The 26,895-nt window shown below is 46.7% G+C and overlaps 3 long non-coding RNA genes across 4 annotated transcripts; 2 read left to right on the forward strand and 1 right to left on the reverse strand.

Moving 5' to 3' along the window:
• Positions 1-568: 568 nt before the first annotated feature.
• On the forward strand, positions 569-10,335 carry LOC115350518. 2 transcript variants are annotated; one of them, XR_003926477.1, is made up of 4 exons: positions 569-813; positions 1,965-2,155; positions 7,294-7,367; positions 10,194-10,335. It is a non-coding gene; the product is annotated as an uncharacterized LOC115350518 (long non-coding RNA). The 2 variants fall into 2 exon arrangements; XR_003926476.1 differs by lacking the exon at positions 7,294-7,367.
• LOC115350519 lies at positions 9,911-23,869 on the reverse strand. Its single transcript, XR_003926478.1, has 3 exons — positions 23,719-23,869; positions 22,563-22,610; positions 9,911-10,015 (listed from the first exon to the last, which is right to left on the reverse strand). It is a non-coding gene; the product is annotated as an uncharacterized LOC115350519 (long non-coding RNA).
• Positions 22,293-26,895, forward strand: LOC115350520. Its single transcript, XR_003926479.1, has 3 exons — positions 22,293-22,419; positions 25,559-25,675; positions 26,696-26,895. It is a non-coding gene; the product is annotated as an uncharacterized LOC115350520 (long non-coding RNA).

A 26,895-nucleotide genomic window follows, 5' to 3' on the forward strand; every position in this document is an offset into this window, starting at 1 on the left:
TTTTGGCTAGCTGTGCTATGAGGATGTTTTTGGCAGAGTGTATGGTCTAATCAAAGACGATGATCTTGGTGGCCTATGTATTTTATCTAAGCCCATAATCCCTTCATCACCTTGCCAGCAATTTGGGAGACAACAGATAGTGGCAGAGTCTGCTGCCAAAATGCTCCTTGTGCCCAGGTATTGCACAGGGCTGCAATCGCCCTGGCAAGGTGGGTACCACGCAGCAGCACAACCTTTTCTGCATTGCCTAAACACAACCCCCACCCTGTACGAGACCTATTTGCTGCACGGGAGGGCTGCACCCTCATGATCCCTCCCGGTAAATCCTGCCCTGGATGCTGCACGGTGGCAGAGCAAGGGGAAACATGGAGCTGCTGGCCCCGAGCAGCTGGCCCCGGGCCAGGGCGAGCAGCCAGGAGATCCCGGCGCTGATCCCCTAGCTGCTGCTGACGTGACCTCCCTGTGTCTCCCTCTTGTTTCCTCTGAGGCAGGATATGGTTTGACCTTCCAAAAACCACAGAAGGGTGCTGGGGATTGTAGCTGAAAAACTGGCTTTGAAATGGTCATTTCCAGCTCCTGTTACCCTCAGCGCTACGGGGACGACAGCAGGGATGCACCGGAGCTGCACAGGGGGAGCAGACCCTCCGGACGACACACCATGCCCTAAAGCTGCCCACCGACCTCGGCAGGTGGGATTTCACCTGCAGTCCGAAGCATCATGCTGCGAGGAGGGACCTACCGCTGCTTCCCCTGGCCAAGACGAGTCTGCCGAGCATCTTTGCTCCTAGGTCTCTCAGGCCCTCTTTCAGCAAGGTATTAATCTTACGGTTAATACAAGCAGCTGCCAATTGTTACGCTGGGATTATGCATGTGTTTATGCTTCCTGCTGAATGGAAGTCTTAATGCATTATGGGGAAAACATTAAGGAAATTGGCTCAAAGGCTTGGAAAAATAATTACTGTGTCTGACCAGACTGAAAATACAAAAAAAAGGGCTTGCCTCTTACTTTTTTTCAGGTAATTAACAGATCCTACTACATGATAACTCATACTTGAGCTGTCAAATCTAACACTGACCATTTTTCCCATTAATTAAACACTGTAACAGCAGAAGGGGTTTAAGATAGATAAGTTTATTAGATTTGGGATGAAACAGTATTTTTAGAGGAGGTTTCTGGTATACTGGTTTGGGGGTGGTGATGAAACAGTGCTTAATAGTCCTGTTATCTAAGCTACTCATCGCACAACAATCCAGCAGCAATTATCTAGTATCTTATGGGAAGCCATAGGAGCTGCTGAACTGGCCAAGCAAGTCTCTCAGCACCCAGATGGATGACAACAGGCTGGGAGTCACAAGACGTGCTGGGACGTTGTCCCTCCTGTCCTGGCCAGGAGAGCAGCAGCTTCCCCAAAGGGCAGCCAGGACGGGCTCTTCTTGTGGGGGATCCTGCCCACGCTGATAAAAAGCCATTTATCTTTCAGGGGTCGGAGACAGACTAAAAAAACCAGTCCCTCACAGCCTCAAAAGTGAGCCTGGCCTTTTCTGAGCCTGTTCTCCTTTATCTTCTCTATTAGCTTCTGCTCCTTAGTTCCAGTTTTATCCATTCCCCACATATTCATCCCACATTTACCATTTTCCCACTATCTTCAGACCAACTGGAGGCATTGCAGGGGGAATGAGCAGCGGGAGGTTCATTCTGTCTGACTGAGCCTCATGCTCAGGCTGAGATGCCACAGGCATGAGCAACCAGAAAAAATCCTAAAATCTAGATAGCTGCTTAGTTGCGAGACATAACACTCCCATTTACAAAAGGTAGGAGACACACCTAGAAGAGCTAATTTGGAAAGAGCAATAATAAAACAACATGTGCCCTATACACCCTGTGTGAAAGGCAAAGGCAGACTGAATGCTTAGGGGAAAAGTGGTTCTGAAACCCAGCTATTACTGTTGTTTTCCCCAAACAGAGTCAACAGTGAAAGATCAACGAGGCCATGGCCATTCTCAGGCTGCTCAAGGAGCTTGAGAACAGTGACACGTTAAGTCTTCAGGCTAGCAGAAATCTTGATGTTAACCCTGACGTTTGGACTTTCCGGTGTTCAGTGTTGTTCAGATCCACATTCTTCAGTCAGCGATGCACATGCGGCTACTTTCAAAGGTAAGATCAAGGGATGGCTCAGATTTTGAACAGAGCTTCACTAGGGGGGATGCTGGGTCCCCCTACAGTAAGAGTTTTTCATTGTCAAGTACCAGAATTTGGCATCTACGGCCTGTACAAACTTTGTTTCTATTGTAAATCTAATTGATAGCGTTCCCCACATTAGCCCTTATATTTAAAATGGCAACGTGTGCTTCCTCATAAGCATCTTGGGTTTGCTCACCCATTACTCTCTGGGGTAAAATAGGTCCTCCTCCTAAAAGCTGACCGTGGAAATTTGCAGCCAGCAGGGCAGGTCTGGGGGATAACTTCTTTACAAGAACTTCATTCAGCTGCTTTCTGAGTTGCTAGAGCAAGGAACACACAAAGCACATGCTTCTTTTATCTGGGACTTGGATTTTCTTGCAAGGTTAGTTGGTGAGTTGTTAGATTTGGAAGCCCCAATCATGCCAATGATTCTGTGGGGCAAGATGCGTGCTGTGGTCCTTAGGCAGCCTTAGGCATCCAGCTGTGCTGGGGCACTTACCAAACCAGGGCCCAATTTAGTGCAGTCATTACTGAGCAGAAGGCACAATGCATCCCAGGCTTTTTGCTTGTGAATGCAGCAACTGTCCAAGGATTTCTGGGGGCAAAGCCTCCCTGAAGACCACACTGGTGGTGTCAGAAACAGGCCTCCCTGGAAAGAAGAATGAGTTTGGAAGACTTTATTTAAAATCCTGGAGTTAGGAGGGATTACCAAACAAGTTTCTCACTGACGGAATGAGACCTGTAACTAAATTCCTATCTGGGTAGCTGTCTGCTGCCTCACGCCATTGTGCAAATATGCAATTACATGCCACCACCAAGGCTGTGCAGTTGCGTATCTCTGAAATTGCCAAAGAGCTCAATTAGCTAACCCCATCATAATACACTTAGCACTGTTTGTTTTCCTTTTGCCTTTGCTTTTTAACTGAAAAGGTGGAGGAAATTAAGTAAGCACTCCGTTTATTAGCAGTTACCATCTCCAGTTCGCAGATCTCAGGAAATGAGGGTGCTGGGCGATAACTGGCAACAAGAGCTGCGGATTTGCCCCCAGTCCCCTGCAGTGCCCCTGAGCACGGTGTGGGCTGCGGGCTGCATGAGCTGGCGCAGGCTGTGGGATTGCACGGCCGCCTGCGCTTGCCCCCAGCTAAAATGGGGCTGCATTGAACAGGACGTGTAGCGTGCCAGTCGTGCTTGTAATTTAGTCAGGCTATTCACTAATGGCCCCTATATCTCCAGGTAGGAAGTCCTGGATGGAAAAGAGTGTACAAAATACATGTGCAGAGTCTGTTAGGTATCGCAGACCACTAGAACTTAAACCGCACCAATATATATCATCTCTGCAGAGTTTGGGTCAAATTGAGCCTATAGCATGTGTGCTGAACAGCTAATTGTGGTAAATCAGAGGTGTCCACAACACATGGGACTTGCTGAGGAAGTGAAGGTCAGTTGGGCAGCACGGTCACAGGTCTGCCTTGTGCATAGCTGGTATAAGAGTGTGTGTGTACGTGCGTGTGGACAATGACTTTGGAGTCAGTGTGAAGCTGTCTGACGAGACAAAATTTATCTGACATCTGCAAAATCTGGAAAAAGTCCAAATTCCTTTTTTTTCCCTCATTTGAGCAAAATTTGTATGCTGAAAAAGAGGGTATGCTGACATAAACCCAGATGTATTGGGCCCTACATTCAAAATATTTAACTCTCCTGAAAGCGCTTGTACGGGGGGGAAAGACATTTTAGTACTCGACCCAGCTACTCCCATGGAAAATGGAGAATTGTATTTGCTGAAGCTAGTAAAAAAATACTGTGCAGGCTACAGGTGCTTCTCTCACACACCTGTGCTGCTCTCTTCAAATTAAGTTGCTGGTGATGGATGTGTAATTGTGTTTGCAGATGTGTATCTGATGGGATCTTGGAAGTGTTTGCTCAGGGACAAAAGGAGCAGCACCCAGCCCACTCCCCTTTGGCTGGCGTGGCTCTGCAGGGCGAACTTGAGAAAAACAGCACTTCAGACTTGTCTCAGCCCTGACAGTGATGGAGATAGCTGTACTACCTGCTTCGCATTCCGTGACCTTGCAGGGTTTGCAGGGCTGTGGCAGTTTGGGGAGATTTTAAAAGGTGGCTTTTGACTTGTCAAGCGAGCGGGGTTGGTGTGGGAATGCGGGGCAGACGGCGAGCACGCAGCCCTGCCGTACCCCAGGAGCAGAGACGGCCACAGCTCCCCTTCCCTCCTGCCCCAGGCCCAGTTCCCAGACCCTGCTGCTGCCTTCCCGCACCAGTGCACCCACTCGCCCCGCTCCTCCTCCTCCTCCTCCTCCTCCTCGCAGCCTGACGGGCTGCTCCATGCCCTCTGCTCCCCGCATTTCTCTTGCCACTTTCCTTGCATTCATGCCCAGGCAGGACTTCTTGGAGGGAGGCAGAGGAGTAGCCCAGGGCTACAGAAGAATAATCTGCTGGGTCTACAAAATTAATCTGTTGTGTCAAGGTCAATATTAAACTATGCCCCTGTTCTCGTCGCTGCGTTCGTCGAGCGAGGCTACGCAGTCACACAACACATGGGGTGCCTCTGCCACACCAGGTCCTACCTGTAGGCCCCCTTTCTGCTCCCTCCTTTTCCCTGTGAAATAGATCAGAAATATTCTTAATTTACGAGCTGTGACTAGTCAGTAACCCCATCAATATATTTTTCAAAGACACAAATATATAACAGATTCTGGGCATATCTGCAAAATCCAATTGTTTTCAGTCGAGAAACCATCATTTTCAATTACTGTGCTCCCTCCAAATTAGATACTCATTCTCATCTTATTATTTTTTATTCTACTGCTGTGTACTGATTTACAGCAGGGGAAAACCTCCTCAGTGAAATATCCACTGTCACTGATGAATTCTGCATGAGATACATGATTAAATGTTATTTAATTTTTTAATGAAGCCCATAAGTGTATATGAGTGTTCTCCAGGGAATATAAATTTCCATGCAGCAACACTGAGCAATAAGCTACTCAGAGACCTGATATGCTAAACAATTCAGATAGGTCAGATGATCAAACGTGACTGTTCCAGCTTTAACATTTATGGTTCCTGAAGAACAGAAACAAGCTTACCATGCCTGCAAAAAGAAATCTTTCCTTACTTGATTTTGTACTACAAGCATCACCTGGCAACTTGATTGTAGCCTTGCCTCTCATCTGAGTACATCCGTGCTGATCCCTCCTTTTGAAAAAAACATTATGCCTTTTACCTTGATATTGATCTGCTTGCCAAGGATTAGCATAAAATTGTACAACCCTCTTAAAGCTTTATCATATCTTCATTGCAGAACCCATATAAGCCCTTTTCTATTATGACGGAAGAGTCTATATTGCATCCCTTAATCTGTCAGCCTTCTGTAGGAATGAAAGCTGTAGATATGATTGCAGAGTTTGAAAGTCCTGTTCTAGGCTGGTCCAGCTGCCTGCAAAAGGAATCTAAAGAAGATATATCTATGCATGCCACTCGCCTCTGTCCCTCTTCCAGAGTTTTGTAATGCAAGATGCCTGCACATGCAATTTTAAACACCCAGTCCGCAAGTGTATCATTAAGTGTATTCTGTACCATTAAGAATATACTGATAAAAATCTCTTCTTAAGATTGATTTTACACCCTTTTACCTAATGTATACTGTCCAAAGCAAATCTTCTTCTACAGAGAATGGAATTCATAATCTGTGATGATAAATATTGGTACCACATGGCATAACCTAAAGATCGGGGAAACAACTTTCATGTGCTGCTGGAAGACTTTAGGTAGACAATGAGGCTAGAATCGCTTCCATGGCATTCTGCCTTCCCTGCTAAGCCCAGTATTTGGTGAGGATGCCAGGAGGAGCATTTCTTTTCCTTTTCACTGCACTCTTCTGACCTGTCTTATGCACCGGTACTATACTGCTGCAGCCAACTAGATAAGAGTAAAACACCAAACTTTTCTAAATACAGTAAATGAAATGCATGTGCTGTTATAATGACCGTAGTACAGGTTGCAGATTCATTTCTTGCCTTGCCGTCACACACAGCCAGGGGCTCTGCTGCTTTCCTTCCCTGCCATCTTCCCCTCTTACTCAGGTGCCTCCTTCAGTTTGCTCTGTCCAACAGTTATTCCTCTGGTCTGGAGAAGTCAGAGGCAACGGGATGGGATGCTAGTGGTATTTAATTCTCACAGTGTAACAACTATGTTCAGGATGGACGTCTGACAAGCCCCCCTGCCCTCCTCCCAGCCTTGACTGGAAAATGACCGTCTTGAAGTTTGCAAGGCTGGGACCTTACATCTGAAGCTTTCTGAAGTAAAGGTGATGGTTTAGTTACGTGAGTGTCTAGTGAAGTACAGACTGGGATGCTGGCCCCCATAGGCATACTGCTGTGCTCATACATCATAACACACGAAATCACTAATTTATTTGGATGGACTTTGATGGATTTTCTTCCAGGTAACTGGAAAGTGAGTCTTACAGAGGACAGACACTACTCAATATCACATAAATAATTACATCCCAGAATGCGTTATACAGATGGCATCACCTTCCTTTTTTTAATCTGTGAAGAGTTTGTGCTTGCTGTTCACCAACATCTTTCCTTTTTTAGAGAAAAGAAATTAAAAACAAAACTAAGAGTAGTTTTGTCTCCAGTGTCTTACACCATAGGACCACAAACCAGGTACAGCTAAGATGCAATCACCCTGTTTTTCTCACCAGGCTGTCCTAAGAGGTTGGGACTGACAAGCTGAGATGCCCCAGTGTCATAGTGATACTGGTGCTCATCAAATGACACTTTTATGAAAGGTGAGAAAGCTGTTTGCAGAGCAAGAAACTCTGCATATAAATAGCAAAGTCCCCCCTTCTCCTTGCTTCCAGCGGGCGATAATAATAACGGACACATCAGCCTTGCTCTGGGTGCAGAAGCTGGTGGAGAGGCAGAAAAAAGATAACCCTCAGAAAGAGCCAGCGAGCACTGGAGTGTGTGCGGGGAGCTGCGCAAGGAGGGAGGGGAAAGGCAAAGCCCAGGGAGAGCTCAACCATGCAGCAATCTTTCATCGAGACCAGGCCTTTTCAGGCACTGCCTTTACATGTACCTCTTTTTTAGCACAGAAATCTTTCCATGGAGAACTTCCTCCATAGACCTCGACCTCTTTTCCTGACCCAACACTGTACTGGCAGGTGAGCGTTTGGAGTTCAGAGTCCTACAGGGAAGGAGCTGGGGGTCTTTCCTTGTAAGAGGCTCTGGGTACTTCTGTGCATGTGCTCTTGCTGGTTTCCTCCACCTTCAGCCTTTCTCTCTGCCTCTGGAGCCCTTGCTCACCGCTCTGCATCAGGCGTGCCGGCTCTCCGGGGTCTCCTCCCTCCCAGTGAGTTTGTGGGGTGTACCTTGAATGGGGGCTCCTCTACCTGGGTCTTCCCTTTGCGGGACTAGAGTCTCCTGCTTAAGTGTCCCCATCTTAAACTTACAGAAGCCTTTTGTAGAGGTCTCTCAGCGCTCCTTTGTCACTGATGCTTTTGCACTGGCCAGGCCCAACAACTGTAGAAATACTGTTAAAAAAATGTCAGGACTGTGCAGCCGAAGCACTGTACAGAAACCGGAACAGCTTCCCTTCCACATGCTGTGATCCCCTTAGTCGTACTCCCGTTTTAGAAAAAGGTCAGATTTAGCCAGCCGGGTTACTTGCCAAACAGTTTGTAGATCCTAAGCCAAAACCTCTGACACAAACAGTACCAGTATGTGACAACGTGATACTCAAGCATTTGGTCAGTTCCTATTCCAACTCAGGCTGGCTGAGGAATAATAAATGATACGAAATGCTGGCTTCCCAAAACATTTGGCTACTCTATCCCTTTATTTCTGGATCTAATCAGTATTCCAAACTAATGTGTGTGCAGTCTTGCATTTATACATTTTTGTTGCTGATCCAAATCTCCTGCTCTGCATATCTGGAAGTCACTTTGCTCCTCGTCCCTTGGCAGGGATGGTGACAGCCGTCCCGGGGCTGACTGCTGCACCCTGTCAGTGGGAGCTCTGGGTGCTGGGACGGGGGGAGCAAAGCGCTGTGCAGGCGTGAGAGCTGAATTTTGCCTCAGGGTAAAAAACTGGGGGAAAATAAAGGCAAAATCAGAACCCAGGCTACATCAAAATGAGACTGGCACATCAGCTCGCCGCGGCTGGGGGAAGGGACGGTGCTGCAGAGTGCCGGGCAGCTGCTCAGCACTGCCAGCTTCGCTTGCCAGCTCAACGGCTTTGGATTTTTATTTTCTTTTGAAACCTCACGAGGGGTGAGACGCTAAAGCGCAGTGAAGAACAGGACTGCAAATCACCCGCCTGTCTGGCTGTAATGATTTGAGGGCATGATGCTGCAAGTGCTTCCCCATCTGCGTCCCCCTCTGGCAGGCACCCCAGCTGTGCCGTGCGGTGCCACGCGGTGCCGAGGCGAGCCGTGACCTACCCGGTGCAGGGAGGACACAGCTTGCCTTGCAGCCAGCCCTGCCAGGGAGGGGAAGGGGGGAACCCACTCCTAAACCCCGCTCATTTGCTGCTTCACCCCCAAATCCTGCAGGGAAAGGAAGGGGAGGGAAGCTGGACACGTTCAGTAAATCCCATTAGCATCGCTGCAATCCCAGTTGGGAAATGCCTTGTGTGCTTTCCAAGATCCCTGGGTAAAGTGAGGGATTTGTTTCTAAAGGGGAAAGCGGGTGATTCAGCGCAGCTGAAGCCAGCCTGCTCCTTCTGCCCAGTCGTGGTGGTGGGGAACAGCCCGAGCACATCCCTGGGGATGGAATGGGATCCACCCTCTCCTGCGTTCAGGAGTTGTGTCTGACTGAGAGGCAAAGCAGAATAAACATGTGAACCTTTCTCAAAGCTGCCATTGTAGAAGCTTTCCAGTTAGTTAGGCATGGAAATACTGGGCATTTGCAGGTATGCGCCAGATACATGTCCGTCACCCCACCGAGGTGAACAGGCTGCTGCCGAGGCGGGGTGCAGGAGACTCCTCCGAGTGGCTGCAGGACTGGGGCCTTCACACTTTAAATAATTTTTTCTACTGTCTTTCTCATGCCGTTTTGTCAGCAGCTAGTAAGCTGCCTCAGAGAGGGCCCCAGGGCTGTGACTGGCACCGCTCCAGAGAAGCTGCTCTTTCCCTCTTTGCAGGCGAGGGATCGTCCTGGGGCTCGGACCTTTGCTCCCGGTGGGTCATGGTGCCAGCTTGTCATGGCCAATGCAGTCTGCGAGGGTGGCAGGAGGGGCTTGGGGTGCCCATGGCTGTCGGACATGGTCCTGCCTCCCTGGGCACGGGGAGATCCTTGGAAACCTGCTATCAGCGTGCCAGGGTGCCTGGCAGGGAGCAGCAGTGGGTACAGGCACATCAGCAGGGGCTCAGTCTAGAAAAAAAATGACTAGAGCAGCTGAAAGGAGGACAGGGGAAGGGTCTCCATCTGCTTTATTTATGGTTGTGTTTAGTTTCTTGGCAAGGAAACCCACAGAGAATGTTTTTTGGAGCCCCGGCTAGGCTACCCTGAAAGATTTGAAGCTGACAAGGCTACCACTTCTTTCTGTCTTGAAACACAGGAGAGAGAAGGGACGGTACCTGTGAGGCAGATTTGAGCACTGTGACTCATGCTTATCACCATCCTGCTAATGCATCTAATTTGGACAATTAAGTTAAACTTGGTGTTAACCTTCCCCACACTTCTTTGAAAGCAAAACGAAGTCCTACCTGGCCAGGGGTACGTAATCCTCGGTCTGCCGTGGTTAACATCAAAGGGCCATCGTGCATCTTAATTTGTTATTGGTGGCAAGGTACGTTTCGATCTCAGAGTGGCTGTAATGGTGCAAAATATATAATTAATAATGAGTAATAGCTCCATAATCTGTGGCTCTCCCCTCCTTCTTGATGTGTTCTCATCCCAGCCACAAGCAGAAAAACCCCCAAGCGTTCCTTTATGTCATCTTAAAACCGTCACTCTAACACTTTATTTCTGTTCATTCTTTTTCTCCAGGTTATAGCTACATGTTCAGACTACAAACGATATCAGGCAGAGACCTTATCCCCACTATATTTGAAAAATGCTTGCAACAGAATAAAAGTGTTGCTAACAGAACAAACACTGTAGTAATTAAGTATTCATTGAATTTTAGGACCCAGTGGTGAGAGTAGATGCATTAGTTGGTCCCCAGACACAAGGATAGGCACCAGTCTGCTGCAGCACACACCATGCCCTGCTGGGAGATTAGAAACAGAGGGTGTAGAAGTGATTGCCGGAGAGACACCGTGAGGAGGACAAGCTGGGAGAGACCAGCACAAACTCTGCTCCTTTGTGGGAGGCAACAGACCCATGGGCAAGGGCATCCGCAGGGCTATTCCAGAGTTCACCTTTGGTGGGTTTTGATATGACCACCCCTTCCACTACAGATAGTATTATCTGATATTACCGCCCATCTGCTGCAGACATGGTGCAGAGCCGCCTAATTCAGGCAGCGGCGGTCCTTCTGCAGCCCCCCCGGTTCACGCCTGCTGACCGCGGGGCCACGGCTGCTGCAGCTGGGCCTGCGCCGAAGAACCGGGGAGCAGCCGGAGGCAGCGGGGACAGCGGCGCAGGTCCTCTGCTGATGCCGCTGCTGGAGAGCCGGCAGCGCGCCGCGGAGAGCCCTGCGCAGAGCCACGGGCTGCGACGTCTCAAACTCTTGCAACTAGATCCTCCTACGCGCGTCCCTCCGAAGCCGCAGATGCCCCTCTGGTCACGTCACGTTGCACTCTAATTGAATCCAGCAGCATTTAAGGACATGGTCCCACTAGTTGCAAGGACTTTCCCCTCGCCCCATTGAATAATCTTTTCCGACATCATGTCTAGGACTATTAAACTGTCTCTTCTCAAAGTGTTTCCCCTCCAAACCAATGTGGAAGGAGCAAGATGCAGCAGCTGGGGGAAGAAGGGGCAAGGATGGTTTTTTGTGGGCCAACAAGTGCCTTGAGAGCTTGTCACAACACCCTTTCATCATTTTTATTCAGCACTCAGCAAAAGCAGAGCCATTTATTGTCCATTGAATAGTCTGTAGAGCTCTGCTTTTGCTGAGTTGTACCTGGAACTGAGCCAAAAGGAGAAGAAATAATTAACAGTCTGCCCTGTCCATATGTTTAAAATACACTACGAAATGAAAACAGTCCTGTGGAGAGTTCTCTGCATTAAAGCTTTTCCATCATGTGGAGTTGGAATATTTTCTCTGTTCCTTAGGGGAGGACTTAGGACAATATTTGAGAAACCAGAGTTAATATTAATTTTCAGAATCTTTCTTTCCAATTCTTTCAATTCATTAATCATATGTTTTATGCCTGTATAAAAAAAGAATTAAGTTGTAGCATGTACTGAAACTATTTCAGATGTTCAGAATTCATAAGAATACTATGGAAGAACTGAAATTAGTTTAGACCCTGATAGTACAATCTGGAAAAGAGAATGATTCATGTTTAAAGCCAGATTTTTACCGAAACTTTATGGTCTAGACCCATTTATTTAAAATAGATCTGACATCACCAGACCCATACACATTTAAAGCAGCTTACTGGGTTTGAATTTCTTAGGAAAGAAATAACATACAAAAGCCTGTTAATAATAGGGGTTCCTTGTATGACAAGGGAGGAATTCATGCCAATCCCTATTGATGTGAAATGAAGCGTAGCCACGTGAATGCTGCCCATTCCTGTTTAAAGGACTGATTTCAGAAAATGTCCTTAGGAATCATGATAATAGCTCCTCTGCTCCTATCAGCGCCCACTGGCCTCGTTATCAGACTCATTGCAATTGCTTTCTGGTGAATCACCAGTGCAAAACAAACAAGATCCCAGCAAAACCAGCCAGCCAACGATCCTCACCTCACTGAGTAGTCATGACTGACTATACATCCAGTTCCCCACAGTTGTCATCAAAGGTTGTGACAATGGTCAAGGTGTGTCTTCTAGTTTACCCATTGGGGGCAATCACCTTTGGCCTGTCCTCTGTCCATCCGCCCTTTGCCAAAGCTTGGAAAATTTTCATGTAATAAAACCAAGAATAATGAGGCTGTTTGGCTGGTTTTGTTTTCACAGGAAGGACTTGCACAAAAAGCCAAACTCTCCTCTTGCTGCTGCTGGTGTCCTCCCTGGGTTTTTTCTGGCACCGTGGATCGAGAATCTATGAAAGTTAAATCAGCATAACCAGTTCAGTTTAGGACAGATCCCAAGGTCAGCCATCCAACCTGCGTGGAGTGTTATCTTGTTGGTCATCTCAGCAGAAAAGCCAAGCGCTGAACAACCTACAGGCCAACCAGCAGCTCGACCCTTAGGTATGGCCCTCTGGACTCGCTTGACCCTTGGCCCTTTGGACTCATGTTCAGGTCCGCTGCCAGAGTCAAGTGGAGATCTCACTGGCACAACTCCGGCTGCACCTGTAGATTTTAATCTCTCTAATCATTAATCCGGCACCTTGCAGTGCAAATACTCCAAGCAGATGCGTAGCCATCCAGGTTGGCTGGACAAGGATCAAATATTCCTTGTGGAATCCCAAACATCCGCCGGCACAAACATCGCTTGTGGGATCCCAAACATCCGCCGGCACAAACATCACTGGACCAGCACATCGGCTGTCATCCAGGGGAAGCCAACTATTAGGTCCCCGAACAGCTGGGGATGGTTGTTTTATAACATCAGCAACCTCTCCTCGTTGTCTATGTCTCAGGGGCCTATTTTTTCCGTGGTCACCTATCCCACAGCTCTGACTGGTATGGCAGGTTTGCAGGGGGCTCTGCTTATGGGGCACATGTTCGCAGTTAGAGCACAGCTAGAGCTGCCTGTCCTGGCAATGGGACGGGAGGGACGGCAAAAACTTCAGTGTCAATCCTCTGCTTTCTGGGAAAAAATATGCAAACAAAGGGTCTCTAGGGCTAAGAGATGTATTTCACTGGGTGGGCAGCAGGGGTGTCAAAGCCTCCTCCTCTGAGAAGATAGAATACTCTGTCTTCTTCATGGGGACCAATGCTCTTGTCCTGCCACACTCTCCCAGCTCAGCCCGTGTGTGCCCTGGCTCAATGCAGCCAAGGCCTCTTCCCCAGCTTTAAATGCCAGAATATAGTGGCATAACACAGGTTTCACCTTTCTTTTATTTCCCCGCTAACTGAAAGGTCAAAACAAATTGAATTAAAGAATTATGTGGGGAATTCAGTAATTAAAAGCTTGTGAGCGGGTGTAAAAGCTAATCGCAAAAATAAATAGTTACTCAGTAACTTCATTACATTAAGGTAAGAGCCATATATGCTGCATAATACAATAGGAGCTTAGGGAGCTGAAACCACTGAGAAGCCATAAGTCATGGTTTGAGTCGCAGGAGAAAACCCACATTGCTGTCACGGTCCAGGCTCCGGAGCAGGCGGGGAAGCTGAGCTCTGGGCACAGATTACATCCTGACATCCTCCTTAAATTGCATGATGTGCACGCCCTTAGGTACCACCTGCCACCTGCGTATGCACAGCCTCCAAGGGTGAGGGCCAAGTAAAGCAGTGGGGATGGGTAGGCTGGAATTCTGTCCTGTTATAACCAGCCTGTGCTCTAACAAGGTGACAAGCCCCCCTGCGAGGTATTTGCCCTGGGAATGAGACTGCTAGGTAGTGTCAGCCTCTTCACACAAAAGGGGGAACAGGGTGGCAGATAAGTAAGAAAACTCATTATCAAATCAGTAATGTCATCTAAATCATTCTATCCTGGTCTTGTCCAGAGGGGAAAAGCCAGCAGGCATATCCTGACAGCAGAGTAGGAACATCCTGCAGAGCAGGTTTCACCTCTCCTCCCTCCCCATGCAGAACAGGGTTGAATAGGGAAGAACGCTTTAGGGATCCTGAGTATTTTCCCAGCACCCCTACTGCTGTTGAAGGTGATATGCAACCATTCCTTCAAGTTTCAGGCCACCAAAAAAATAGGGCTGGATGGGAGTGCCTTAGGTCACAGCAAGGCAGAAGCAACTGTGCCGGCAGCCCTTGGCAGACACAAAGCTGTCCTGCGAGGTGAGCATAACTTGGACAAGAAGAGTGAGTAGTCTACAAAGAGCTATCGGGTAAGGGTTTACAGTTCTGGAAGTGTCTCACAGCCTAAATAACCAGTGCCTAGGTTTTAAACCAAATCACAAAGTCCCTGGTAAGTGGGTAACTGCATCTTGCAGGTGGCTGTTGAGCATTAGTCACAGCAAGATTTTCAGTGATGTCGAAATCGGCCTAAAGGTAAGCAAGGGAAAAATATACAAGCAAGATATTTAAATAATTCCAGCCTTGTTATTTAAATAAGGAAACCCGCTTTTCTGAAGCAACTGAAAGAACAGTTAAGTCTTAGCTAAACCGTGAGCCTGGAAGCTAGAAGAGGCACCTCCATTATGTCCTGAGGCACGTTGCTCAGGGAGAACCGGTTGTCAACAATTGTTCAATACAACTGACACAGGGGAAAAAGAAACCTTGGCTATTGCTAAAACTCTTTTTTTTTTTTTTTTTTTTTTTTGCTAAATCAGTTGATCCTGCTGGGATCATCAAATTGAAAAAGTTCTTTTCAATAAAAAGTTAAATTTCTGTAGTCCTCAGGTGCTGAATTTTCTACGGATCCTTCAGGGCAGCCAGTCTGAAGGAGAAAGGGTAGAGGGATCCCTTGTCCAACCTTTTTAAATTTTAATTTATTGCAGTCAGTACTGTCCTTTTCCACTGCATAGCTAGGGGGAAGTGAGAGAGCTGACCCTTCAGCTGCAGGATTTCAGTAACCTTGATTTTTGAACACACAGCCACTGCACAGCAAGAATCTACTTTTCCTCTTACACACTTTTTCCCATAATACTAAATTAACTCATTTTCTTAAAACTAAAGTCTTCCTAATGCAAGGATCATTTTTAGATACAAACTCAACATTATGAAATATACCACATCACATCTTACTTACACTAATGGGTTATGAAAATATAAGCTATCTAAAGCTGAATCTTTCCTGTGTGCTTAAACAGCTCTATTTCCTGAGCCCAAGTACTGTGTTAAAAAAAGTACTAAAGCAATACAGTCCTACTATTTCCAAACCCACAACAGCTCAGATATCTTAGTAAGCTTTGGAATGAAATAGCCCAGTTTCAATATCTACTTTTTGCAGTAAATCAATTGTAAATGGGGAGGAATAAATCTTCGAGTAATATGAAGGGAAAAAAAAGTGTTCATGAAACTAGAAAACTAAGTTTTCTAAGTTCGCGACAGTAAACTCCACCCTCAAAATTGTACAATTCACCCTTTAACCTTCACATTATCAGTCTGTAGACTGACCCGACATGTGAAAACTGTGATAGGCCTCGTTAAAGTTACTGTCTTTTGGGTTGGAAAGGTCAGCAAGGTTACCATGCTGGTACAGTATTATTTCCCACCAGTCTGAAAATCTTCTGAGTTTACAGATCCGGGAGTTTTGATCACTAACAAGACACTTATTTGAACCATTAAATCACAGCATGGCCCCCCAATTCAGCAAGATGCCTAGGCACCGAATCCGAGCTTTAATGCCAAATAAACAAGCGTATCACACTGTTATGCCATTTAGGCTGCTATACAAACTGAAATAAAACGCATCTAGCTTAATGTGTGCATTAAACATTCTGTGTAAGCACACAAAATTACAGTCTTAGTGCTCTATAATGAAATCATAACCACTGCCTGCAATAAGCTCAGCATAAATCTTCCTCCTTTCCCAATGAGGCAGTGTCAGACTCCTCTGAAATCTGTTCCATAAAAGCAATAAAATCATGATATGGGAGAAAAAGCGAATAAGAAAGGTCAGTCAGGACTGAGTCCTCAGCAGACAAACATTTTCATGCTCCTAGAAACCAGATTTTTTTGTCCGTGTTCCCATCTCAGGATTCTTCCCTGTACCATCTCTTCCGTTAAACATGCTCCTTTAGCTGTTGATTGGAAGACCTTGCAATACTCAGCATCATTACAAGTTCTGACTTCATTCCCATCTATTGATGTGTGTAGCTTTATGGCTTTTTGCCAACCTCTTGAAGTTGTGATTCAAGCCTTCAGTTTCTCATGCACAAAAGCCAGAAAAGTCTAGATAGCATTCAGAATGCCAAAAACATCTGATGTTGGCTGTCTTCGTGAATCAGATGATGCATTGTCAGCAGTGTTTACAAATGCTGGACACCAAGAAACCCACAGCGGGTTTGTACCGGTCCTTTTACGTCATGTACTGAAATGCCTTGGTGACTTCTGTTTCTTGTAAAAAATGTAAGAAAACTCTCTTTTCGGCTCATCACCAAGTCCACGGTTTTCATTAATGATTATTAAACCTAACTAACCAATCTTTCTGCCCATCCCTGCCACACGGGTCGGGCCCAGATGCGAGCACAGGGACGATGGGGATTGCCGCCTCTTGGCAGAAGCCAGCACCGCTCTCGCAATAAGGCACACGCTGCCAGAACCCTTCAGAGCAGAGGCGCAAAACCTGGCTTAGGAGGGATGGGTGCTCGGGGCTGACCCCCCCCGTCCCTGCCGGCTCCCTCTGCAAGACCCTGAGGAGCGCCCAGCCCGGCGCTGGCACCAGTGCCAGCCTTGGTGCCGGACCAGAAGGTGGTGGGAAGAGCCAGGACTGGGCTCAAAGCTGCGCTTATCTGAGCCTTTAGACACGCTCTGGGAAGCTCTCGGTTCCCTTTGTCTTCCCTTTCAGCTTCATCAGCCGCCTTAGTTTAAGGCGAAAGAGCTCGGAGGGAGCGTGGTATTTCACGAAGCCTGCTTGCACCTCGTGCTTCGGTGGCCCCGAGCAAGCTTCTCTCCTTCTTCCCCCAACTGCGGTAGGCAGCGGAGCCCAGGCGAGGTTTCCAGCTGACCCCAGGGCGCAGAGGGTCCCCGCTTGTGTCAGTGGCCTCCTGGTCTTTGAAGCCTCCCGGCGAGGCTGGCCAGGGAGCCACCGAGCTTGCTCTGTGTCCCTGCTGGGCATGAAGCCTCTCCCGGGGATTAACGAGCCCTTCTGTTCCCTCTGTTATTGCTGGTTTGAAAACAAAGCCAGGGAAGTAGTGCTTGGAGTAGTGCTTGGGTTGGGAGGGACGATATGCTAAGGAAGCGTGCCTTAAGGAATAAGCCGTTATTGCTTTTGCATTAAGATTGAGAAGCCCCAGGGAGGAGGCAAGGAGGAAGGCTGGGAAAGCAGACCTAGAGCCATTTGAAGTGGACAGACCGGATTTATTGTGCTAGACACTGATAGCAGGGATGCTGTTCTTTCATTTGCAGGCTCTGTGTTTGCCTGATTAGCACAGTCACATGTAAACACTTGTTAGGGAAGCCTGACATTAAGCTAAAAGCAGCAAGAGTTGAAGTCACTGGCTGATTGCAGGAAAGCTCTGAGCCTTGTTATTTTAATTGTGTCTGGAGTTCAGTTTTTGGGCCCAAGCTTAGTGCTTTTGGAAAACCCATTCCTCATTCTGAGTTGGGAACACGCTACCCTTATGATATTACAGAGCATATTTGGAGCATATTACTCAGCCGTCCTCCAATTTCTCAGGTTTTTGTAGTCCTGCATGCAATTCTTCCCCATCTGAGGAATACCAACGCTGCACTAGCCCTAAGGAGAAAACCTTAATTTAAAAACAAAAACACAGAGACGGTTGCACAGAGATCCTTAACTGTGTCTTTATGCCAATGGCTAGCTGAAGCAAGTGAAACATGCTGTTGTATTGCTTAGCTGGATTCAGATAACACTATGCCAGAGAAATATTTCATTCAGTTAAAAAGAAGTAAAAAGAGAAAGCTTGGGACACTTGAAAACATTTGTCAGTTCAGGCAGAATGTGGCCCAGCTAATCTAGTTGGATAAAGGAGAAAAACTGAACCATCATTTCAGCATTCAAACGTTCCCTATTTATTTGTAAATGAATTGTAGCTAAGTTGAAATTTTGAAAGCAGAGAGAGAAAAACCTGAAAAAAAGAAATAAAATAGCCTGGATTAGCTTCATGATTTTCCTCCATTTTTTTCTTTCAGTCACAGACCCGAGGGGGCTGACATTCAGCTACCTGGAGAACCGAAAGAAAACCATTGTTAGTTGTGGCCTAAAGCTGCCGTGACCCAGCCGAAGGACACCCCTGACTTGCTGCAGGCTTCGCGAGAGCCTTTTTTAGCTCTGGCAGAGGCACCGTCTGCGTTTCACTCCAGATCCTCAGTGATACTCAGGCAACTGAGATCTGTTGAAGCCTAATTTAAGAGCTTCTGAGGGGTCGAGCGCTTGGGAAAATTGCCCCAGGATCTGCAGCAGTCCTCGGTGGCCGAAGGACACCAGAGTCGGCGGCAGCTCAAGCTACTCAGGCTGTGCATCTCCAGCCTGGAGGCACTGGCTGCAGGGACCAAGTACCAACTGCTCTCTCTGTACGCATTCAGGACCCCCTCCCTCCCCTCCTTCCTTAAATCCGAAGGGTGTGCTCAGGAGGTGGGTCGGCACCGCCGTGCTCTTTTCATCCGCTGTGACTCGGCAGGAGACCGAGGCGTTGCCTGCGTGGGACTCGTGCCAAGAGCAGCAACAAGCTCTTCCATCAGTGCCAGGAAAACACAGCCCTATTTCAGACCGTACTGGTTTATCTGTCCTAAATCTCTCCGATCCCCACCACCAGAACAGACCATCTTATAAACTGCCCCCCTCCTTCACTACAACCCCATTAAGTGGGAAAAAAGAGGGAAGAGGAGCAGAATCCAGATTTAATAATGCAAGGTGACTGAATTTGCTGTGCCTAGTGAGAGGGCTTCCAGCTTGCTTTCACGAGAAAAGGATGTGTCATTGATTTCACTGCCTCCCCTTCCGTCTGTCTGTCATCCATTCCGTGCCCAGCCACATTTTAGGCTGCTGGATGATCTGAAACACCACCCAAGGCAGTAATGGTCTCAGAGCTGTTCCTGAAAGATTCATCAGAATCAGCAGCTGGGTGGAGACAGGACAAAACCAGGCTTCATTAGCTCTGCCGCTCACAGAGTGGCTTGTAATAGTCTAAATAGGTTTAATTCCTCAGCGCCTCTGCCCTAGGGATTTGCATTTAAAAGAGGAAGGGGAGCTTGCAGATTCAAATGTGTAGTTAGGTCCCCTTAATTCTATTATTCCAAAATTCGAAACTAGGTAAGAACACAGCGCTATAGACACAGGAGCAACCAAACTTTAGCCTTGTGTATCTGAAAGCCGGAGAATGTGGTGGTTTCTTTATATGCGTCACTGGAAAACCCAGGTTTTATTCCAAAAGAGGAGCGGGGAACTGTGTCCCAGGAAGCCTTTAAGTGGCTCGCTGACACATGGGATTAACATAACGAATTATCACACAATGTGCTGCAGTTAGAGGCACAGAGATTAATTGCTGAAGGCCAGATGGGAGCGGTAGAGGTAAATACAGCCTTTTGTTGAAGGACGAGGGTGAGGGCTGAGCATGCAAAGCTGCAGTGACCAGGAGAGTGTGACCTGCCCCAAGACGAACCTTCTGCAGAGAGGCAGCACGTGAGCACCCCATCATCTGTCAAGGGACGGGGGGGCCACCGCTGTGTCCCCAGCTGCCCACACGCTGCTCTCCAGTATGATGCCGCGTGGCCCAGCACCACCGGTCTCCTTGCGTCCTTGCTCCTGGGGCTCGCCTGCGTGGGCTCTGCGGGGCTGGTCGCTCTTTGTGGTACCCAAGACACTGCCTCCCGTGCTGGCAGAGTTGAAACACCTTTTTTGTTTTTATTCTCTGCTTCTGCCATTCCTGGACCTGGCCTATGTCTTTCTGAATGTGTTGGGATTTTAAGGAAACTTTTAAGTGGCTTACGGAGATGCCAAAAGTATGAAGCCGTATTTCATATAGTCAGCAGTTAAATGTAGATCATTAATGAAAGCCGACTGGGACAACTAATGTAACTCACTGCATTTCATGTCACCATTTAAACAGGAACACTTTTTTACAAGAAAAGGCCCCTCTATTTTAATATGGATCTAGAAACTATTGCCTACCTACTTGTTGAATGTGTCTAAAAAACCTGCTTTCAGGGATCCTGCCTTCCAAATATCACCTTCTAGTACAACATTTTGATTCTGACCTTTAAAACTGAATTGGCGAAATGACTGCCAATGGGGCTAATTTACAGGAATATGCTTCAGTATCACACAACGAATTGAGAGTTGTTTCCCACTGTAATTTCAGCATTGATGCATTTCAATTGATTTACCATCACCGAAAGCATCTGGGCCCTAGTCCAAGAAGTGCTGTATCATTTTTCTATTATGGTGACACCTTGCTGGCTGATTTAGGGGAAAAAAAAAAGTAATTAACACAAATACTATTCTTCAGTTTACTGGCATTTCAAGAAGGACACGTTAAGGCACGGAGCACCGAAATGTTGGGCAGCACTTGGTACAGATCCTGAGAGTGAGTGGAGAAGGAACAGCTGACTTCTTGGTAGAAGCTGGAATTGCCAGTGCTACTGACGTTTACACTTCACCTAATCAAAGGCACCAATGGGTTTTAAGCCCTTCCAACCATCCACTGAAATAACCACGCTATTCCTCTCTCATATACATCCCAAGCCTCAATTTCTCAGGTAATGCCAAATAGGAGAACCTATATCCCGGCAAGGAACTTCTCTGCACTTCCAGCCTCATGTTTTGATGATAAATGTGTTTGTCTATCTTTTTACCACTGAAAACCAGCATTCATTTGGCTGGGGAACAGGTACACAGTTTGTCCTCCTCTAATAGGCAAACTTCCAAATCTCTAGTTCCACAGGATATGCCTAGACTAGGAAGTGCCCACATTTAATGAAACAGGTCTTTAATTCAGAACAAACGTACTTTGTTGTAAGCTATGCCATAGTTGCTAATCTGCCAAGAGTGACTTTTTCTCTTTGCTAAAGCACACAAATTTCTATAGAGGATTGAGGCTACTAACACCATGTCTGTCTGCCTCAAAGTCACTATCTATTACTAACTGGGAACGGTCTTCAGAGAGACTCTTGAGCAAGGCATAAACTCTTACCCCTGGGTCCATGATGTCTTAACACTTGTGCCACAGATTGCAGACTAAACTTTCCAATGTGTCCTGGCAGGAACAATGCAGCCCACACTGCCCAACACTACATACAGTGGGCTGCAAATATTCGGAGAGAAATGAGGTCCATTTGGCTCAGTGGACTTTGAATGCAGGTACCAAGCACCGTTGCTTTGAGCTCCACCATTGTTAGCTAGACATCGGCAGCCAAAGCCTGCCAAAAAGAAGTGGTCCATGCCGTAAATCCACATTTCTAGCATGGAGGTGGAATGTGTGAAGTAGGACTTAATATATGAAAGAGGCAAAACCCACTAAGAAGGACATCCAGAACCCAAAAGACCTCTAGAGTCCTGGCCATGTGAATTGAACTCAATGGACTGAGCAGAAGTCACAGAAAGATCTAAACTACCTCTGGTCAGGAATTTTCCAATCTGACTAGTCAAAACTAAAAAGGTTTTGTAGTCATTGCTCAGTTTTGAGGAATTTCTGTTGACAAAATGCTGCTCAGTTACGTTTTCTGCTAGTCCATGGGGCAAGCTGATGGAGAAGCCATGCTTCCAGAGTACCTGGTTTCATGGTGACCCCACCACAGAAATGTCTCATTCAGGAATTTCAGACTCCCAGCTGCACTTTAGGGAGCCTGGAAACTTGCAGAGCCAGCTCAGGCCAGGGATTTCAGAGTTTCAGGTTCCCAGGCATGCAGGAATGGGGCACAAGTTGTTCAGGTTGATTTTTTAAGGGGAAAAAAAACCCAAACAAACAACATGCATAATTCAGCGAGGGAGAAGCATTTCACTTTGGAAAAACTTAAATTCCAGAACTTATTTTCTCTGGGAAATTCTGGAGTTTACTACCCTGGTTCCAGATTTAGTAATGTTGGAGTTTTCCATGAATGGAATTTTGACAAGGTCTAATTTATCACCCTGACTCTGAGAGGAGCCAAGTTCCCAAGACACAGCAGATAATATTATTGCAATTATCTGCATGACCTTCTGCCACTGATATCTCATGTTGCTGTGTGGTGGTGGGGGGTGGGGGGAAAGGAGAGTTATTTTGCAGGCGAAGTCTGATTTTCATCCTTCCTTCCTTTCCAACCTCCTGCATAATCTTAGCAAGATAAATTTCACAGAAACCCAAGCCCACACTTCTTCGGAAACTCACTGAAGAGCATGTAAGGAATAAAACTACTGAATCTAAGCAGCTGGTAGGTCTATTCCCTTTAATTTTGGTTTTAGCTGTTGAATTTCTGCAGGGGCGAGTGTCATGTTGCTTCCAATATACACCTCTGATTTCTACTCTGTGCTTAAGTGTACTCCCACAATCATCAGGGAAAGAACTACATCTTACCATTTGTATTAACACATGCCTCTCTTTTCTGTAGCTGGTTCTTTATAGCTGTAAGAGAATTTATATGGAGGACATGTATTAGAATTGAAGTTGGGAAGGAAGAGACAAAAAGATGGTTAAATATTTTTCTTCCTTGCTAAATAATTTATATGCTCATTTTTTACATAATACTATCATCTCTCAGGACGTATAGCTGTCATTACCTTAGCCAAAACTAAAAATCACTTCACAGCAAAATATCTTGTTATATTTTACAGCATAAAAAAAGGCCTGAGAGACAAATAGACCAGAGAAACAAAATAGCCAAAGCCAATTTAAGCCAGATTAAAGCTGACCAAGCTTGCAGTTGAATGAGTTTTTGAGATGCAGTATTAGTGCTCATATGCAATTTACTTTTCAGAGACAGGATCCTGTAGGAGGACTGGCTAGCTATTCATTAGGCCACCAAGCATTCTTTAGCTGTATTTTAAAGTCTAAATTTAGGTGATGGGAGGGCTATTTCAGGCAGTTCAGTTAAAACTAGTGCAGGCACTAACTGATATGGGTAATTGTTTCTAGAAAAGCCATTGACCTACAGCATACACTTGAAATTTAGTCACAGCTGGAGCAGGGATTTGTTAAAGAAAAAAAGGAAAGGAAAGGAAAGGAAAGGAAAGGAAAGGAAAGGAAAGAAAAGGAAAGGAAAGGAAAGGAAAGGAAAGGAAAGGAAAGGAACAGGAAAGAAGGAAAGGAAGGAAAGGAAGAAAGGCAAGAAAGAAGAAAGAAGAAAAGAAAAGAAAAGAAAAGAAAGAAAAGGAAAAGAAAAGAAAAGGAAAGAAAAGAAAGGAAAGAAGAAAAGAAAAGAGAAAACTACGCTCTCCAATTAAACATCGGCAGGTTTGGCACTTCTTGTTGCTTTATATACTACAGCTTTTGAGAAAGAGGCTACTTCTTGCTGCCTTTTACTCAAGAGAGCTGAAGAGCAAAGAAGACAAAAAATGTGGTAGATGACAGACCGTGGGCCGTCGCGGGGCCACTGATCCCCATTGCTCGTGGGCCAGACGAGAGCCGACTCCGGCGTGCTAAGCCACAGTCAAGAACTGAACGCCGTGCAGGGGCTAGCACGAAAGCCTATTGCAAAGATTAGTGACGCAGAACTCAAATGCCCGAACCTTACCTGAATGTCTTATGCTTTGGGTGGTGCAATATCACGTTGAAAGCAAAGACGGCTCCGTGGGGCAGGCTGCCTGGCCGTTGCCAGCGGAGGGGAGGATTGGATGATGAAAGCTTCTCAGTGTGGCACTCTGGTCAAGAGCAAAGTGCTGTGGAGAGCCTAGCAAATGCTGATGCCCTAGGTAACCACACAAGTGCTGGTAATGGGATGAAACTGTCCAGCTGGGCAAATGTATCTGGTGCAAAACTGAGAGACAGCATGATGCACCGATCAGGAAAATCGGTAAGGTTTGTTTAATAGGAGTCTTCAAAATGAGAGATCTCCAATGGGGCCATATTCAACAAGGACGCTAGAAGGTCAAAACAAAATTCAGCCACTGCAGAAGAGATTCAGCGTTTAGGGCACTCGCCTTAGATGTGGGAAAGCCAAGCTTCAGTCTGTGACTGAATCACATACACAGATGATTTGTGCATGTGTCTCCCACATCCCCAGCTAATGCCCCAGCCAGCAGGCTCCTGCCTTATTCTGGGAAGGGAAGATACCTGAAGAGCTTTTCATTTCATCCCAAGCAGAAGCAGGGAACCTTTCTGAACACTTGCTCTTTTGCCAGAAGAAGGACATGTTTCTCACCCGGATCTCGCGTGGTGTGAAATGACGTCGGGCACAGCCCCTTGCTTGTGCAGTGTTGCTAGAGCAGGGGGATAAAAAGCCTCAGGCAAGAAAAGGTAGAGGAAGAAACAAACACTTAGACCATTCCTGTTAACCATCGTGAGGGGAGCACAATTTACAAGTCATCAAATTGAATCTAACCAAGTAGTTCCTTCCTGGACCATTTGCCATATGCTCAAGCATGTACCTTTAAAGTACACGTATTTGTATAGGCTCTGTCCATAGTTTTATCAAATAATCTAAGTCCTCTCCAGCAGAGAATGCAAAAAAATACCAGCAGGCTTGGAAGCTGCACAGCGCAAGAGGCTGTAAACACAGCGGTGCAGCCTGCAAGCCACTCGCTGGGAGCGTGTGGTGCCAGAAAAGGGAGCTTGGTGCCTTCCTGTCACGGGAACTTTGCTCACACGGATCGTGCAGTGAAATGGCACCTCGGGAGGTTACCATTGCTACCTCCACTAGAGAAAGGTGACAGTGAACCCGTGAGTTTCCAGGCAGCCGGGAAATAGGTCCCCAGAGCCTGTGACAGGGCCAGGAATAGAGCTGGTTCCCGTCTTCTTGCACATAACCGTGATACAGCAGAAAGACTGCACTGTGGCTCCAGGCCAGAGGAATGAGGAAAGACTCATTCCCCTGCCTGTACTGTCCTCTGTTTCCTTTCGTTTTGCAAGTCAGGAACAAGGCAATATTTGGCCCCGAGTGTGTACAGCAGGAGAAAAGCAATAAGGACTTCACAAGAAATGCTGGGCAAACAACTGAACAACTCCCATTGCCTCACATGCCTGCTGTATGTGAAGATGAGTGGCTTTTGGTCAACTGCATATTTACTGGAACAGTCACATGAGGCTGGTCTGACCTAAAAAAATATGAAATAAAATGTCACAAACTTACATGGTTGCAGGACTTGAGTTAACTAGGACAAAAGTGCATGACCTTCCTACATTAAATGGTAAGGGTGGAACAGGAAAGCTGATGCTCTGTCAGGAATAACACAGATAAACATTTATTTCAAAATAAACAGGTAACTCTCTAGCCTCTGAAGCCAGTATATTGCTTCCCTTCCTGCCAAGGATGACGGAGTAAAGGATTATTCTTAGACTTATAACTGAGAGTAAAAATAATCACAACCCCTATGCAAACCTTAAGGAAAAGTGTATCTAATGTTTCATTTAAACAGGTCTTTGCAAAACTCATGAAAACTATTCCAAGAATTCATCAGGAAATTACTCCACCACCCTAACACTGGCGAGGGGCGACACCTGTCACGTCGTCTGTGACCAATTCTCAAAGTCAGGTAGGTGGTTCTGACCCTGCCTGCAGACTCTTATTGCCATCAGTGGGAGTTTTGCCTGTAACCTACAGGACTGCACTGCAAGAGCTCAGTTTATTATTTCTATAGCGAAGGAATAATGTTCCCATGGGAGACAGGCAGGGCCGGGAGTCTGGTCTGACACAGGCTTTGGCCACATCTCCTGCACGACACTGGGCAAGCCCCAGAAACCCCTCCTAGCTTTACCTGCTGCTCGAGGAGGAGCGCTGTGACCGGCGGGGAAGGAAGGTTTTGGGCACCAGGACTAGCTCCTGACCGCAGCCACCCCAGCACTTCCCTCTAGTGCCGTTTGTCCTCGGACAGGGAGGTACCTCTGGACCACTTTGGGGAACTAAATCAGATCCGTTAAAAGGTACCTCAGTGAGGCTGAGCAAGGTACAGGTGGTCTAAGCACAAATCCCCGCTCAGTCGCTGTCTAACCCAAGAGAATCTGCAGTGCACAAGCAGGAGCACACTGACCAGGAGAGAAGAAACACCTCGGCACCCCCATTTGCTGTGGGATGGGCTTGTGACCGGGTGCTTCCAGCTGCCCATCCCACCACACAGGGGACCGGACAAGGAACTCCCCTAATGAAGAGACACTGTTTAGGTGCCTGCTTGCTCCTCCGCACAAGCCCACACAAATTGCCCACAGGGAAAACTTCTTCTCCATAACCATCTCAGTTAGAGGTTAGCTTACATTTTTGTTAGGCTGGCTCTACATGAGAAAAAGTCTCTTCTCCTGGAGATTGCCGGGTAGATTACTTGAGCAAGTAGGTTCAACCGAAGTTCAGATTAGCATCTAGACTAAATTAACAAGCCTCTTTGGTTGGCCCATTATTAATTCTTAAGTTGGGAGACCACATGAATTTCTACACCTGTGACTGAATAAGTAACCTGTAAACATGCACATGCAGGGGTTTGTCAGTAAGAGTCTATTGGGACTCTGTCTTGGCACCAATTTACTGGGAAAACCGCTTATTTTTTGATTTTTTTTTTTTTCAGGCCAGATTCTCTGTACGTCATTCCAGAGAATGTCATTTACAGACAGTCTTTATCATGTCTACTTTGATCCTGGAGACACTCAGTTGGAAAGAAGTACAAGGAATTTAGGGGGCATAGTTACTAGAATTCCTTATACCTGCCAATCTGGCTGCATTGTGAAAACCCCATTAGTGTATTGGAGAAAACCTCGGGAAAGACAC

The sequence above is a fragment of the Aquila chrysaetos genome, chromosome 13 (assembly GCF_900496995.4).
Source record: "Aquila chrysaetos chrysaetos chromosome 13, bAquChr1.4, whole genome shotgun sequence".
Classification (NCBI taxonomy): domain Eukaryota; kingdom Metazoa; phylum Chordata; class Aves; order Accipitriformes; family Accipitridae; genus Aquila; species Aquila chrysaetos.